This window comes from Scomber scombrus, chromosome 10 (assembly GCF_963691925.1).
Source record: "Scomber scombrus chromosome 10, fScoSco1.1, whole genome shotgun sequence".
In the NCBI taxonomy this organism is placed as follows: Eukaryota; Metazoa; Chordata; class Actinopteri; order Scombriformes; family Scombridae; genus Scomber; species Scomber scombrus.
The window spans coordinates 15777193-15793868 of record NC_084979.1 but is presented as its reverse complement, the minus strand read 5'-3'; positions in this window follow the sequence as shown (position 1 = coordinate 15793868).

Below are 16676 nucleotides of genomic sequence, written 5' to 3'. Positions count from 1 at the left end.
ATGGCCTTGACAGACACCTCAGCTTGAAACAAAAGATTTCTCCTGACTCACAATGACGTGCAGACTTCACTTCTTCAGCTGCAGCCCGTTAATAAATCCCACAGATTGTGTTTATTTTAAGTGAGGATAAAATTGAGCAAATCTGAAAATCTGCATGTTTATATTTAAATGTATTTTCTCTGAAAAAAGGAAATGATGACACTATTCCTTTAAAGAAAAAACACTTACAGGATGATAGGACAGATGTAATATTTTAGCAAAAGCAACAAGGCTAAGAAAGCTGAAATTATATGAACGGTAATTGCTCAAATGTTTCCTGATGCCTCTTGCTTGAAATACAAGTTCAACAAAATAATTTCAGCACCTGCTGATCGATACTGCAGTTATGATACATAAACAAGACAAAATGCCTTGATTTTTGTTAAACAAATCCCCCAAGCAAATCTTAATAAATATGATGTAACTTCAACAGCATTCAGTAAAAAAGTCTAATGCCAAATTAAAGTGAACATTTAGGATGAAAGAAAACAGCAGTACACGAATAGAGCAAGGAGGACATCAAAATAGGAGTGTATCTCGGAGGCAGAGGTATACTACGTCTCTGGTTTATTACGGAGCAGAAGTTGTTAATTACCCTGATTCTTATTTCCTGTCCCCTCTCTCCCCCCCATGCCACCCCACCCCCACTGTACTGCCTCCCAGATGAGTGGCTTTGAAGTGCAAAGTACTCTCTCCTCACTTTGAACTGTGAAAACAATGCTCATGTGGTGGTGCTTACCTTCCCCATGTTACCTCATTTAAATAGACCTGGATACGGCTTCCACAGTTTTCAAGGGAAAACTCATTTCCAGAGAAAGAGGTCCCTGTGTTCATTAAACAGCTGGTGAGATTGCTGGTAATCAGGCCCGCGCCGTCATAGATTTCAGGCTGCGCTGACTGGGTGGCTACTAGCAACTTTAAAACTGACACAGACTAAATCCCAACAAGGCAAGCAGATGTTCTCCTGCACCTATTTCTAAACAAAAAAAGACAGAAATACATCCTAGAAAAAGGAAATAACAGATTTAACAACTCTCAAAGACTTTTTTTTAAATGATACATTAATGCTCTAAAATCTTCTGATTCTGGAAGAGTTTTCAGTCTTTTTGTTTCAGATATCTTACTCTTAAACTCAGGAGACAACGTAGAATATGCAAGTGGCTACTCAAGCTGTTTTTATCATGCCTGGGGGGCAGTTTAAAAGCCTCAGATCACTAAATTGTCCCAGCTGTCTTGACCATCTGCACCCAAAAAGGGCAGCCACGGAGGAGAGCAGCCTTTGTACTGGTGGCCATGTCAAAAAGCCAATTTTACAGCACTGTGCCGACTCAATGGCCCTCATGTGACAAATGTGGCCTAATGGATGAGACAGACAGCATGTAAAAGCCTGCTGCTAAGTATAGTGCTTCACTCTTAACCATTCAGCAGTTCAAGACGGGACAAGATGGGGCTTAATTAGCATGACACTCGTTTCATTGAGACGAGGAGCAACATCAACAGCTGGACTTTATAGTGCAACAATTTGATACCTCATTCAGGAGTCTCTTTCCTGTCTCCTATTGAGTTAGAAATGTGTGTGAGTGTCGGAGAGGGAGGCGCAGAGAGATATAGTGGATAGGGATTGATAAGGTTCACCTCTGTAGCCTCTAGTGCCTTGCTCCATGGCCAACTGGATCATTTGTAAATGACACGGATCATGACACTATGTTGCAGCTTTGTATGTCAGTGGTGGCAGGTTATTTTTATTCTCCCCTTGTCTCTGTAGATACATGTCTATCTCCATCAGTAGTGTGAAGGGAAAAGAAAACTGAAAAGGCTTCCTGCCCTGTTAGGATTTTGAACTGGTCTTCAAAACTGTTCTCTCACTTATTACCAAAGTTTCCTCTGCTCCTAATTACTCATGTTATTCTGCAGAGTGTCCATTGGTTTTTAAGAGAATGAGGATAAATGATTTTTTTTTTTGCTAATCACAAAGGTGTATTACAATGATGAATATATTTTGAAGGAATACAACAACCAAGTAGAATTTTTTTCTTTTTTGAGGGCTTAAATCTCCAAAAACACCTTAAACAGATTGATAATAACTAATTAATTAAATTTTGCTTAAAAATGAGGTAGCTTTCATTGCTGATACCGTTCAATGTTTCATCACTCGCTGGCATCTTAATTTAGCTGTTTTGTTTGCAAATGAAATAAAGTGAAATGGTAAATTCTAACATGCTGAATCAGAAGCAAACCAAAATTACGGCATAAATTACAGAATTGCGATATTTCTGCATTGCTATTCTTGTGTCTTGATATCACAGCAGGATTTTGTGGTGTTCCCACCCCTATTCTACATTGTTCAGTGTGTGAAGTGGAAAACTATAATAATTCCCTCATCTCATGTCCATTAGCATGTATGAAAACCCCAAAATCTCCAGTCTTGGGCAGACACAGGCAGACAGCACGCATCTCCACTTGTCAAAGAAAACTTTTATCAATACCAAGAGCACTTGAAGTTTGTTTGCATTTTGTTTTCCAGCACTCTTAACAACTTCAGAAGTCAGATCACAGGAGTATCTGATCAAAGCGCTTCGTGGTTAGTTCTGGAAACACAGGAGTGCTACGCACGCTTTGATACTCCACATCAATATTTCAATTCAACAATCACTTGACATGCACCCATACTCCCAGAGACGAAAGACGAAAGGGGATAGAGGAGAAGAGAGAGAGGGAGAGATCCAGGGAAGACGGAGGGGGTTTGGGAAGTACATATAAAAGAAATGGATTGAAGAAATCACTGCCTTCTTCACCTTTGTAGCAATATTAGATGAAATGAACTGAGATGCCCTTTACACTATGAATATAATCTACTAGAATCTTGTTTGTGGCAGTCCAAGTTACAGTAACATTTTATCACACATCAGATTCACAAGTCCTTCATGTCACAAAATCAAAATTGAACCACAAAAATGACATTCACTTTTTACCCCTTTTTTTGGGGGGGTAATATCAGTACTGAAGCTAAAACACTTGTCACAGACTGAAAGTCTGAGCAGAAGATATGTTTCATGTTATATCAAAGGAAAGTAGTACAGGAACTCTGCAGTGATAAAGATGAAGACAGTCCAACTGCCAAATGTCACTTTCATGGTGCTTCATAATCATTTCATCATCTCGACAGGATATGACATGCTTTGAAGGTTTGGGCCTATAAAATATGGTGTTTGATCTGAAAAAGAGACTTGTGGCTAAAGTTGCATGAGACATGTAGTCAATCAAGATATAATAAGCGACACTGCTACTAGTAAAGCCTGAAGTATAGTTTACTACATAGTGTAACAAAAAAAAAAAAGAGCCATTTAGAGTTTGTTAAATGAATAGTTTGACCTTTTGGAGAGACCTTTTTCTTATTCACTTTTATGTCAAGTGTGAGATAAGAAGATTGAACCTGCAGGTAGCAGCTGGTCAGCTAAGGGTAACAAAATTCACCTCCCAACTCTTCTAAAGCTCCATAATGCACAAGTCATATCTTGTTTGTTTAATCAAGGTGTAAAAAATACAAATTGTCGTTTTATGGGAAGTTATACGCCTGACTATTACTTAGCCAGGACTAACTTACTAAAGTCTCCGCTGGTTGCCTGGCAAGTGGCAACCTTAGGTGTAGACATTCAATTGTGATATAATGTGTTAATCAGTGACCTTTAGAGCTGCCGGTATACAGATTTTATTACTTTTAGACAGAGGACAGCTAGCTGTTTCTCCCTGCTTCCAGTCTTTATGCTAAGCTAAGCTGAGCAGTTGATAGCTGTAGCATCATATTTTCTGTAAAAATATTAGATTGGTAAGCAAGAACTCTCTCTATTTCCCAAAATGACAAACTATGTCTTTGACACTAAAAAAAGTTCTTCTGGCTTTATTGCTTAAATTTACACATACCTAAAAATATATAATTTCACTGCACACTACCAATCCGACCACAACCCCTGTTTATACATTACATACTTCTTTGTTTTGTAGTTGTTGTTTATGTATGTATATAAATATATATATGTTTTACTTTCATTTGTAGCATAATAATATGATATATGAAATGTTTGTCTGCTTATATTTGTTTAACGCTGTGGTTTTTGTTTAGATATGTCTTTATTTTGTAACTTGAGAGCTTTAAATTCCTTGTATGTGTCAAAATACTTGGCCATTAAAGTTGATTAAATTTTGATTAAGGTGCTGTAGATATGATAAACTGATGCTGCTTTTGACATTGTGTGACATCCTCTGTGAAATTCCTGGCGTGGCTCCTTGGTGCTTAAAGTAGTGAAATAGTTTCTGTGCATGCCACATAACTGCAAAGTCCCTGCTTTGATTCAAGGCAGGGACCTTTGTTGCATGTCATAGGCTATCCATCTCACTATCTGTCTTTTCACTGCCCTCTGTCCAATAAAGGCAAAAATGCCTTTCCACTTTCAAAACCTTTCTTAGCACGATACGCTTATGCTAATTCATTTCCCCAACACAACATTTAAAATTAATGATAACTAATTTACTGGGGAAAAAACACAAATTGTTTATTCATAGGGTTTGCTGTGTATATTCCCTAAAACAATGAATTCCCTACAATTGCCTGTCTGTACAATGCCACATAGAATGAATAATAAAAAAGCAAATGCAGAGACAAAAGGATAAAAAGAAACAATGAGATTATCAATCATGAAGCATCTCTGAATGCATTTAGACAAAGATGAACAAAGGTAAATAATTAGCTGTAACGCTTGACAATATCATTTACAGCCATCATGTTAATGTGGGTATTGTAGCATACAGGGACCCCTGCCAATTGATCTTATAGCTTTGTTCGACGGCTGTGGGAGATGTTAGCACCTGTCACAATGACATTGGCGTCTGATCTAATCTACTGTACTCAGATGGGACTAATTCAGGCAGGAAATAGGAATAAACCAGAGTAAAAAATAAAACAAAACTGGATTCTCGCTAATTTTTGATATCATGGCCAAGTTTAACCCTATTTAAGCTCAAAGGAGAAAACGACTGTGTAGAATATTTTTGTTGTGTCTGCAGGAGGCCTATTAGTAGCATTAAGATAAGAAACCAAACCTAAAATGTCATGGATCCTGTTTCATAAATATCACCCAGGAAGCCCCAACATGCCATCTGGGATGAGGGACTCAAGTTGGTATGGTAACCGGATCTTATGGCAAGGCTCCAGCTGAAATCAGAAATGCAAAGCAGGAGCACAGATACAAGGGTTACATGTGCAGAGGAGTGCCACACAGCCAGAGCAGTAGATTTATTTGTAAACGTACGCCTGTGATGCCACTATCTGTTAAGCCCCTCAGTCAGCTCAGCCTGCGTAATGTGAGGGGAAGTGTCACCCTGTCACCACCATGCCAGGGATCAGCCTGCTGTTTGTGTGTACTGTGAACCAAGTCAAGCTTTGAGGAGGAGGGGAGAAAATGACACAGAGGCTCTTTCATCTAATCCTTGGGGTGTAATTTGCACCTCAGTAAGTTTAATTGATGACTACTGATCAAATGCTTTCCTTTGAAAAAAAATCTTTGGGATTGTTATTTTCCTCTTCAACCTGCAAAAAGAATTCTTAATGCACCTGATAAGAGGTTTCTACCTGATGGATCAGTTTTTTTGAGAGTCTGAACTTTGGTATAGTATACTCAAAGACTGCAGCTCCTGCCAATAATGTGTGTATTTTATTTTATTTGCTGCATTAACTTTATATTTGAACTATATACAAACTTCATTAAGCAAACTTGGAGAGACTTTTCTTTTTTACAGCATGGTAGCAGCAGCAGCAGCAGCAGCAGCAGCAGCAGTAGCAGTAGCATATGCACCTGGATTCTGTGCGTTCCACTTCCTCCAGAGATCCGACCTGAGCATCAATGTCATTCAGACAAATGGATAGTGACAGGCCAAGCTTATCAGTGTCAACGTCAGGCTGCTCTCCGGGACTTTGATTCCGCACTTTTCCCACAGCTGAACAGAAGGCTGTGCTTTGCAAAACAAACCAACAAACAGGGAACCTGAAGAGTGTGATGAAAGAGTAAACAACACGGCCCGGTAACATGCCCCACAACCATGACACTTCCTAAGTAGGTTACCATGGAGGGTAACCCAATTTAACACGTGGGTCTGATTGAGCTCAGAACACGCAGAGAACTTCAGGAAGTTCACACCATCCCGGTGTTGTGAGGCTGATAAAGATTGATCCGTCTCTGGACCTTGGCCTTGAAAAATCAAATGGGCCTACCATTAATGCCCTTGCACGTGTACAAAGCAGTTCATTATCAAGAAAAATTATAGGGAGTCAATCTATTGATGTTGCTTAACTAATTGTAAAGCAGGGGATTCAAAAGCAGATGTTGCATTTCAAAGCAGTTGTGAGCAAGGAGACAGGTTATGATTTATGCTAAAATGTGTGGCTTCAAAGCTTCGAACGCGGCTTCTAAACAAATTGAACAAGTCAAGCGCTATTCACAGAGGACCAGGAGGGAGCCCAGCGCATGTAGATCAGAGGCGCACGGCTGCCACTTGTAATATCACTCAGCGGAGGAGGGGTCCCACTGGGGGGAAGCAGCACAGAGAGGCTAACACAGAGCACTGCGCGCACAGAAAGGAATTATGTACGAATGCAGCTGCAACACCTGTGCAGAAACCCCCCCCCCCCCCCTCTTCCCTCCCTCTGCTATCCTCCTGGAGCATCATACACACAGGGGGGAGTGGAGAGGGGTGGGCAGCACCGAGAGACTTGACATCCTTTCTGTGGATGGCACTATTATTTGGGAGGAGATCGAAGAGTTGGTAGAAGATACGAGGCCTATGTCAACATACTGATGCAATTTTAGTAAACACGGATAAAGCCGGGTAACTTGTTGGGAAGATTTGTGGATGGGGGGAGGCTTTAAAATGTGTTTATTACTGTTGTCTTCTAAACGAGGCAGGCTGTGTGAAATGTCTTTGGAAATGCAGATAATTTCTGACTGGACTTATCTCAGATCTTTCAATAACATCACAGGCCAAACTTGCACATTTGGAGAAATATTAAAGGGAATTCAAGAAGTGGGAATGATGGATTATATTCAGAATTTTATGTTTGATGAACAGTTTTTCTGTGTTCTTATATATTACAAACAAGATGGGATATATATCCTAATGATACACCCTGTATGAAGAACAGCAAGAGGTGGAAAGGATTGGTGTAACATCCTGAATTTTATATTAGAGAAGTGTTCCTCCTTGTTGACGTTGCCATACATGTAAGAAGACAGACTGCATGGACTTCTCTCACAAGTCATTTTTCCGTCTGTTTTCTTCTATTTGATGCAGCCTAAATTGGGACAGGAGAAACGAATTGCTAAATTTTTAATTAACTTCATAACATCTGCACTTGTGCTTTGAGAGAGCAGCGAGATTTCCTTTTAACCTATTCCAGCACATTTGCACACCAAGGTAAATCTTGATGCTGGCACTCTTACAGAAAAGAAGGGGGGAAAAAAATCAAAAATGGAAATGAACTCTCACTTGTGTGTGCAGATCAAAGAGGTAGAATTATTCAACTTTTTGCCATTGCTTGATCTTCAAAAAAAAAAAAAGGAGAAAAAAAAGAAGAGGAAAAAGTAGGGGAGATCTAGATGGATAAATCAGTTAGAGTTAGAGTGTTCTTTAGCTGTTTTATGAGCATTCGTTTTCTCATCTGGTATATTTACTTGTACATCGTGACTTTAATGTCTCAGTTCTGGGCTGCTTCATTGTGCAGGTAAGACAGGCATTATGCTTAAGTGTTGCCAGGACAATAATAGAAAGCTTGCTTTAAAATTGGATTCTCTTCTTTCTCTCAATTAATTTTGCAACTGTTTAAATTCTCCTGTTCTCTTGCTTTTGGTATTTCTCTAAAAAAGGATCATTAGGACAAAATGCATGAAAATAAAATAATGGTATTTCTTTTGATAACATATAGTACCATTATATCATAATATAAACACAAGAAATGCATTAAAATAGCTTGATGCGCCAATATTGTCCCCCTCCCAGTAGACCAAGTATTTAAGTACTGATGATGTGATGCATCAGCCACTTTGACTTAAGTTGCTCTAAGCAGCGGTTCACAGTTTTTCAAGGCTGTCCAAAAACAACAGTCAGGTGCCCAAATTAACATTAACACGTTTTTCTTGCTGTAATCATTCCTCCTGTGAAAAGGGGAGATAAAATCCAGTCTTTCTTCTATGCAAAAATGTATTCAAAGTGTATTTGAAGCTAATTTGAGGCTCCAGCTGTCCAAATTAGTTGAATGGAGTCAGTATCTTTTAATGTTTTATTAGTACCATATTCCCTTTTTTCCGATTCTTCCAATGCAGCTAAACAGGAAAACACATTTGAGGCACAAAGATGGTTGTTGTTTGTTTTTGTTTTTTTAAAACTAAAAACCACTGTAACTCTGGAAGATATGCACTTACTTTGACTAATTCAGACAGACGTAACCTATAATATTATCTACAGGTAAACTTTTAAACACATTTTTGCTCAAAAGAAGTACTGTGGATTTTGTCATTTACATTGTAAGTAGATTTGGAGGGGATCCTTATATGAACAGGAGGAATGATTTCAGAAAGAAAACCTATTTCACCGGCTGTTAAGACAAAAGCGTTCACATAAAAAAATGTGAAACTATCCTATAATACAGCAGCATATGAACTACATGCACCATTTTTTATTGTTAGATTCTGGACTCATATTGTGAGACTAAATTTCTCTACAGCAGTAATTCTATATCTACAAATGTTATGGTTCTGTTAATGCTGAAATAACTGTGTGTCTGCAGTAATAATGTATGACACTGTGTGAATGTGTTTGTCACATATTTGCTGAAGTTAAACAGAGTGCAATAACTCTGATTGATTTTTTAAATGTCCACATGTGTAATTTGGAAAGGGAGTTAAACTGTCTTGATCATTCTATTATTATTCACCTGAATTAGATACTTTATGTCTTATCCCACATGACGAGGTAGTGAACAGTTCATTACCACCCCACTAGAGAGAGCTGTTGAGGATGCAACAAAAGTCACTGGAAGATACTGAAGACTTTAAGGTAAAGGACCACACAGGATCACATCTGTATCACTATACAGAAGACAAATATTTACAATTTCATTTGATTTTTTAAGGACGGAGGGGAAGGATCTATGATTTTATTTAACCTGCCAGTTATGATACCTTCCTCAAGTCAGAGGCCTATGAAATTGGAGCAGACAGGCAGTCCAGCAACCCCCCCCACCCCCATCCCCCACACAGTCACAGGCACCTGCACGGGCAGTCCTGTCTGATGTGGGTGATATCACAGCACACCAAAGCTCCTTTAACAATCTCCCTTTGATACAGCGCACACAATGGTGTCTCTATGGGAAACCACCTTACCACTCTCTGTGTGCGGGGAAAAGCTGCTCAAACAGAGAAAGAAAATGGCAGACCACCCTCAAAAAAAGACAAGAAAAGGAAAGGAAAAAGAAAATAAAAAAAACTGCTAAGTGAGACAAGGCTGGTTTTAAGTAAAGACGAAAAATCTTTTCTTGGGTTTCATGGTGTATTTGCTTTACTGTATATGTCCACAAGAGGACACTGCTCCCATATTGTATCTACTTCATGCCTTCAGAAGATCAGATGACACATTGCAAAATATAGACACAAATTGGTCCTTCAGAAGAACAATGACACATGTTTTCTGGTCATAATGGGATGTTTAAATTAAGTTTCAAGTGCACACACTTCCTAATTCCACAATTGAAATAAATTACATGAATCACATCAGTCAATGACTGAGTCTGCATATGTTTTTTTCTTTTTGTACAGACTCTATAGATTTCCCCCCCAAAATAATAAACTATGAAGCTGTAAAGGATTACAACAGTTTGACAAAGGTGATGAAATTGAGAGAAATTAACATGAGGAGAGTAAAGTCGCCCCCCCCCCCCCCCCCCCCCCCCCCCGGAACAGGACTCTAATCACAATTAGGTTGTCAAAATACGTAAGTTTCATCTAGTTTAATCACAATGACTTTGATTGCAGAAACAACCAGATCCTGTGTGGATTTCAGCTCCTTTTGCTTGATGCAAATCCCAATATTTCAACCACTGTGAGGCCTGAGACAATTTGATGTTTAGTTGTGCAGGTTTTGGAAAAACAACAGAATTCGGAAATGTTTACAGAATTTAACTGTGACATTAAGTCACTGAATGAATTTAAAGTTGTTTGATAGATTTAGCAGATTGGAGGATAGTGTCCTTTAAGACAAGCTTCACTTATCTACGGGTTCACCCCCATGATGAGTTCCCTCTCATATATTATTTAAACAAAACATCTGTCAAATGTGAGAACAAAACGTCTGCCAATAATTTCAACACAAATTGCCTCAGGAGACATGATGACTTAAAATAGCAAGCACCCAACCTCAAACTTTAAGGTCTGGTGGAAAATGATGGGTGCAGTGCTCCAACTTCCTTTGTTTGCACAGAAATCAGGTCAATTTTGATCACTTCATTTAGGACAGTATCTTCATACTTAAACATTATATATAGTATATGACATCTAGCTGTTTTAGCTCCCTCTTCATTGAATGTGATCCATGTGTTTCTGTTTATCGCAGTGATCCTGTTAAATGCCTCTTTGTCTTGTGATTCATGTGTCTGATGTATCTGGCGCCATTTAAATTTCCCCTGTTTGACAGTGAATTTGACTTGACTACCACACATAAAAATACGTTTTTTCAAACTCTGAGGACTGAACTTGTTTCTTTCAGTCTAATTTGTTACTATTGTATTACTGCTACTATCAGTCACATATACTCAGTTGATCAATCTACAGACCTTGTCAAGATAATGTACTTAATTATACCTAGACCTGCATAGATCAGGTTCCCCTACATCTCTAATAACTATTCACAACAGGTCTGCATGGTTTAGTTGGCTTTAACTTTCCTGTAAATAACAAGAAAATGTGTAGTGCCTTTATGCATCTATCAGTGTTTGCAGCACCCCTTTCATGAGCTATTGACATGTTTAACAAAAAAAAGAAAAAAAAATCAAGAGAACTTCAACACAGCCAGTGAGGGGGGGGGGGGGGGGGGCAGGCTCTTGGCTTTGTCTGCCTGTTGAGTGGGGCCATCAGATAACAGCCAGGACAATGGTGCTCCATTCTGAGGGCTCTCTTAAATGAGCAGGAAGCAGTGGTGAGCGCCTAGCGGAGGCTTCTGGTGGACTCCCTGGGGTCCGCTCAGCCCTGACAGAGCACGCCACCGCTGAATGGCTGGAGAGCCTGAGAGGAAATGAGAAGCTAGTGGCCACCCAGCTGGAGCCACGACTGCCCTTTGATGCTGTGCTGGTGGGAGCAAGGGAAAGGTGATGGAGAGGTAAAAGAGGATAGAGAGGAGAGGACTCTAGGACTATAGGAAAATGAAGAATATGAAGGTGGATCTCAAAGGCCTACAAAAATGGGTGAAAGTTCATCTCACAATGAACATAAAAAACATGTAATGATTTCTGACGAGAATCACTGTTACATATACTAACCTGTCACCTGTTTCATTAATGGTGACATGACCTAGGCCATCTTTATTCATTGTAGCATGCATGTGACACTCTAATGCAGTATATTCAGATACTTTCACAGCCAGGGTTTTTGCAGCATACTATAAGGTAAGATGGGATACAATTCTTAGAGGATTAAAAACTATTACTATTTTGTAACTGCTTCTTATTTCTAGTACAAAACCACTCATTCTTGTTTCAACTTTATTGTCTGGCCTCAGATGTGAGTACATGAGTGATGGCATGGTGTGGCAGGAAGGTGGCCTAGCAGTGACTGCCAGTACAGTTCAGCACCCACGTCTCCTTGTCCTCCACCCAGCAGCTTTCAGTCGGCTACGTGCTGTAGGGGGTGATGCAGCAGCCCTCTGAACCACTCCCTTTGGTACTAGAATAGATCAATGAAGAATTACAAAACGATGAATATTTGACAGTATTTTCTATTCAGTCCTTAGAAGACTGTGAGGCCAGTGAGAAAAAAGGGAGAAACCAGATGTAACATTTTTAAATATAATTTTTCAAATGTATGAGCACCATAAATTGAATTTCCTTCTTCTCCATTGTATTTGAGATGAGGATAGAAATATTGAAGAGAAATACCCCAAGAACTGGATAAATTCAACCGAACCTACCTGTATGGCTACATACCACTAGAGGTAAATCAAATAACATGTTTTTTGTATTATGATTGGACCAACCCTCTAATATATAGTTACAGACCTTGGTGCGCACAAATTCTAACTACGGTGTCAAAAGTTGTTGAGTCAACATTTTGGGGCGATGAGCACAACCTACCTGCTCTGAACTCTGTGTAAGATGAGCCTGGCCGCACTGGTGATTCTCAAGGACCCACTCCATCAGAGTCTCACGCACAACACAAAATACTAGAGTCATTATAGTGGATCGACGCAAAATCTTTCTCTCTGCACCCTCCATCACTGGGACTGATTTTACAGTCTAAATATTGGGCTTTATGTGCATCTTTCAGAAAACTTGCAGAAGCTGCGGTTCAACTACTCAGACCTTTATTCATAAGTATCAACATACCATTTTCAAATGCAAAAAATATCTCTTCTACTGTCCTGCTCAGTATTTTATCTGTATTGCATCTGGGACTTATTGTTCTTCAGTAGTGTACATACACCCGTTATGAAGGAATTTACTTTAGAGTGGTGCCTGTATTCTTCAAATGACAACATAGGGAAATCTTGTTGTTCTTTCGTTGTGTTGAAGGCTACTTAAGCTCTGCAGCTGAAAGTGAATCTAGTTTTGCCGGCAGTGTTGAGGCAAAGCAGACAATGCAGCAGTGGCTCTTACAATGTGGTTCAAGGCTGTGTCGCCGTTGTGTACTTGAGCTGCACAATGCTTCAGCATTGGCTAGGAAGTGACACATCCCCAGTCCACCCAGCCCCTATGTGGATCAAAACAGCTCCCCTACATGGTGTAGTAAAATTAACTGTTATTCTGAAATGGAGGTGCAAAACTGCTGTACTGTAGGTTGTTAGATTGTATACATACATAAAACCTCATAGGCCTCTTTTCTAGAGGATGGAGAAAGTGGATAATGTGAGTCAGCAACAGGGTCAACTGTGACTGTCAGACAGAAATACCCTAGATGAGACTAAGCATTAGTGAGTGTTTTGTTTTTCACCTTTAGCACCATATCATCACAGGGGACAGACATGACAGTGACTATCTCTACATAAAGGAAGGTCAGATGAGGATCTAGGCTTCACCTTTTATTCTCTTCAGATGACAGACAGGTTGCTTAGGCATGGCGTTGACCTTTTTGTTGTTTGTTTGGTTTCCAACATGGAAGAGAAGAAGAGATCACCCTCATTTAAGTGTATTTCCTTTACAGGCAGCAGACCAAAACAGTTATGTAATCAACCCAGTGCTCAATCAAGTGGAGATGATCATGTGTTTAACACAGGCCAAAACACATTATGATTGAAGTCATCATCTTTGTTGCTACCTTAATGAGAACATAAAACTTAATTGTGTAGGATGCATCCCAAGCGCACACACTTGTTCCCTGGGGAGCTTGTGAATGTAGGCGGGTGCTGTCTTACCCGCCCAGGAGATGCACGATACAGATGTTTGATGAATTGACTTGACTAGCGTAGGTGTGGTGGAGGTCATCAAGAGTGAACAGGAAATCACCAACTCACTCCAAAACCGAATGGCCTCACGCATAGTTAAAAACTGTTTTCAAAGGAGAGATGGTATAAAAAAACATTGAAAATGGCCTCAGCTGTTTGAGAATAAGAAATGGGAACATGGGAGAGAAATTCTCCATAGATCTTTGACCAAATGTAATTAGATTTTAATGTGTTGCCCTTTGTCAATTACAGGTACAGTCAAGAACAGAAGAATAAGCAAAGGGGGAAAAAGTCTTTAGTTAAATAATGCAATACTTTGATTATTGTGTTGCCTAAATAATGGAAGACAACAAGCTACCATAAAATATACACTTTTCAATGCACATCAAAGGGCTGTTAGACAAATTCCTGGGCTGAGCTCGGCTCTTAACCTCTTCAGAAACTTTGTATGCTGTGAGTGACAAATTGCAACAAATTCATGAGCCGACAGGAAGAATTCTTAACAGAGACATGATTCATGAAGTCAAACAATGTAAATACATAGACAACATGAGGAGAAGCACTAATAGATGGACAAGAGCAATGAACGGAAAGGGATGGGAGAGGTAAGGAGACAGGGACACAAGGAGAGGTTTGGCTGCCAGCACTCAGCCTCATAGACAAGGTCATTTCCAAAGTAACATGCCATGGGGGGTCGGGACAGGCATCCCATAAAGTAGATAAAGAACAATAGCAGGAACTATAGGCCACAAAATGACTGGAGCCTCTCCTTGGTCGAGAATAATAGAAAGACCCTGTAAGATCAGGACACACACTCAGCATGAAGGAGACAGGGTGGATGAGACATTTTTGTAATGTGATTAATGCTAATGCAACAAGGAAAGTGGGATCATGAAGTATGCTGCCAAACATAACTACAGTTGCCATCAAAGTGTATATTTTTACAAACCTCACAACACTCCATGAGTGGTTTTTAGGAGTCAACATAATTGCTTTTTCCTCCAAGACAATGCTGCACTTCAGAAACACTGAAAATGGGAACAAAACATATTACAGAGTAACAGAATATTAATAATATTCATCTAATTTTACATAAACAATGTGACCTCACTTTTAAAATATGCATGTTTGTCAAGCAAAAAGGTCACATCACTTGACACTGTTTTGTTCATAGAAAAGTGTTGATACCCTGTTTGTTGTTGCTTTTAAGCCAATTGAATGTGCATTGGATTGCATGAATGGTACTACTGTATGCTGTAGTGTGCCACTCAGGTATTCCCATTTTCATTGTTTCAATTTATAAAGAGCTGTCTGTGTTATGATGGAACAGAAAGGTTTTGTCTAGTTGGGGGTTAACACTTCATATCCTTTTCCATTCAATGCATTGTTCCTTTTACTACTGATTAATATCTTGTTTAAACAGCCCACAGACACACTATGCCGTTGGTATGTTCATAAATCCTCTGGAACTGATCAACACAATGGCCCACATTCCTGGAATTTAAAGGAAGTTCCTTATATCACTGCATCTCCTCTCCAACAGAGACACAGAAATAGTAGGAATATGACACTGGAACAAAAACAACTCTCTACATGCATGTCTGTTTATTTCATTTAGTTTAAAATATTAGTGAGATTGGGACACATCACACTTTGGAGGGTGTCCATCCCGTGTTTTACCTCTGTAATGCATCACCTACACCCTGTTTGACTCCAGTTACATCTTTAGCAATGTTTTCTCTTTCATGGAATAACAACAGCATGGCCTAAACTTAGCTCAATATTAGCCGTTGTTTTCCTTTTTTTAATTTAGACTAAATCAACAATGATCATTAGAAAGAAGTAATCGGGGTTAAATCATTTGACCTGTCTCCAGCATTGTCGCAGTATGTGGGATTACTAAACACCCCCTACTAATTGTGGCTTCCTCTGGGTGGATGAAGTGACATGGCATATTAAAAGTGATTTCATTTTCATAACATTAAAGCTCTACTAATTAATATTTTTTGTATTAACAATGAATCAAATAACTACATGTAATGCAACAGAGGTCTCTTGCTGTGATTAACTCAAAGTTATCATCCAACTCTTCAACTCTACAGAGCTTGTTAGCTCCTTTTAACTTATTTTTGTTGCAAACTGACTGTATGCTTCAGCCATGGCACTCTCATCATCAGCCCCATTTCCAGCAGCAGCAGTAGGACTTGAACGGTGCCTGCCCAGCTCCAAACAGCAGAAAGACAAAGTCAGAGGGCAGCTACTTAAGAAAGTCTGACAACTTGCCAGTTAAAGCACCAGTTATTTTCCTCTGGAGATGGTGGAAAACAGAGCTGAAAGGAAAGCGAACATCAGACTTAAATTCATCAAGTGGCCAGAAACACAACTCTTAATGAATGTTAATGTGGCCCAGCTTTGTCTGCTGGATTTGTAAATAGGTACTTGTTTTCTAAAAAGGTGATCTGATAAATGCACCATGACTCTAACTACTTTACATGCACTTTTACCTATGTATTTATTGTGCCTTTACATGCACTTTTATCTATATACTCATTGCGCTTTTATACTGGGTTCTAGCAATGCTGAGGGTGGGAGGGTATGTTTTTATATATTCTTAGGTATTTTGTGTGATTTCTATGTTTGTTGTCTTTGTGCCATGTTTGTGCCATGTATTGCGGTATCTATCTATCTATATATCTATCTATCTATCTATCTATCTATCTATCTATCTATCTATCTATCTATCTATCTATCTATCTATCTATCTACCTATCTACCTATCTATCTATCTATCTATCTATCTATCTATCTATCTATCTATCTATCTATCTATCTATCTATTTAATGTCAGCTTTAACATAAAACATGAAAGTTTAACATAAATGTCTTCTACCTTTTATGCATTAGAGCTTTTTAAAGTATATTGTTATTGTATTTATCAGTACTCT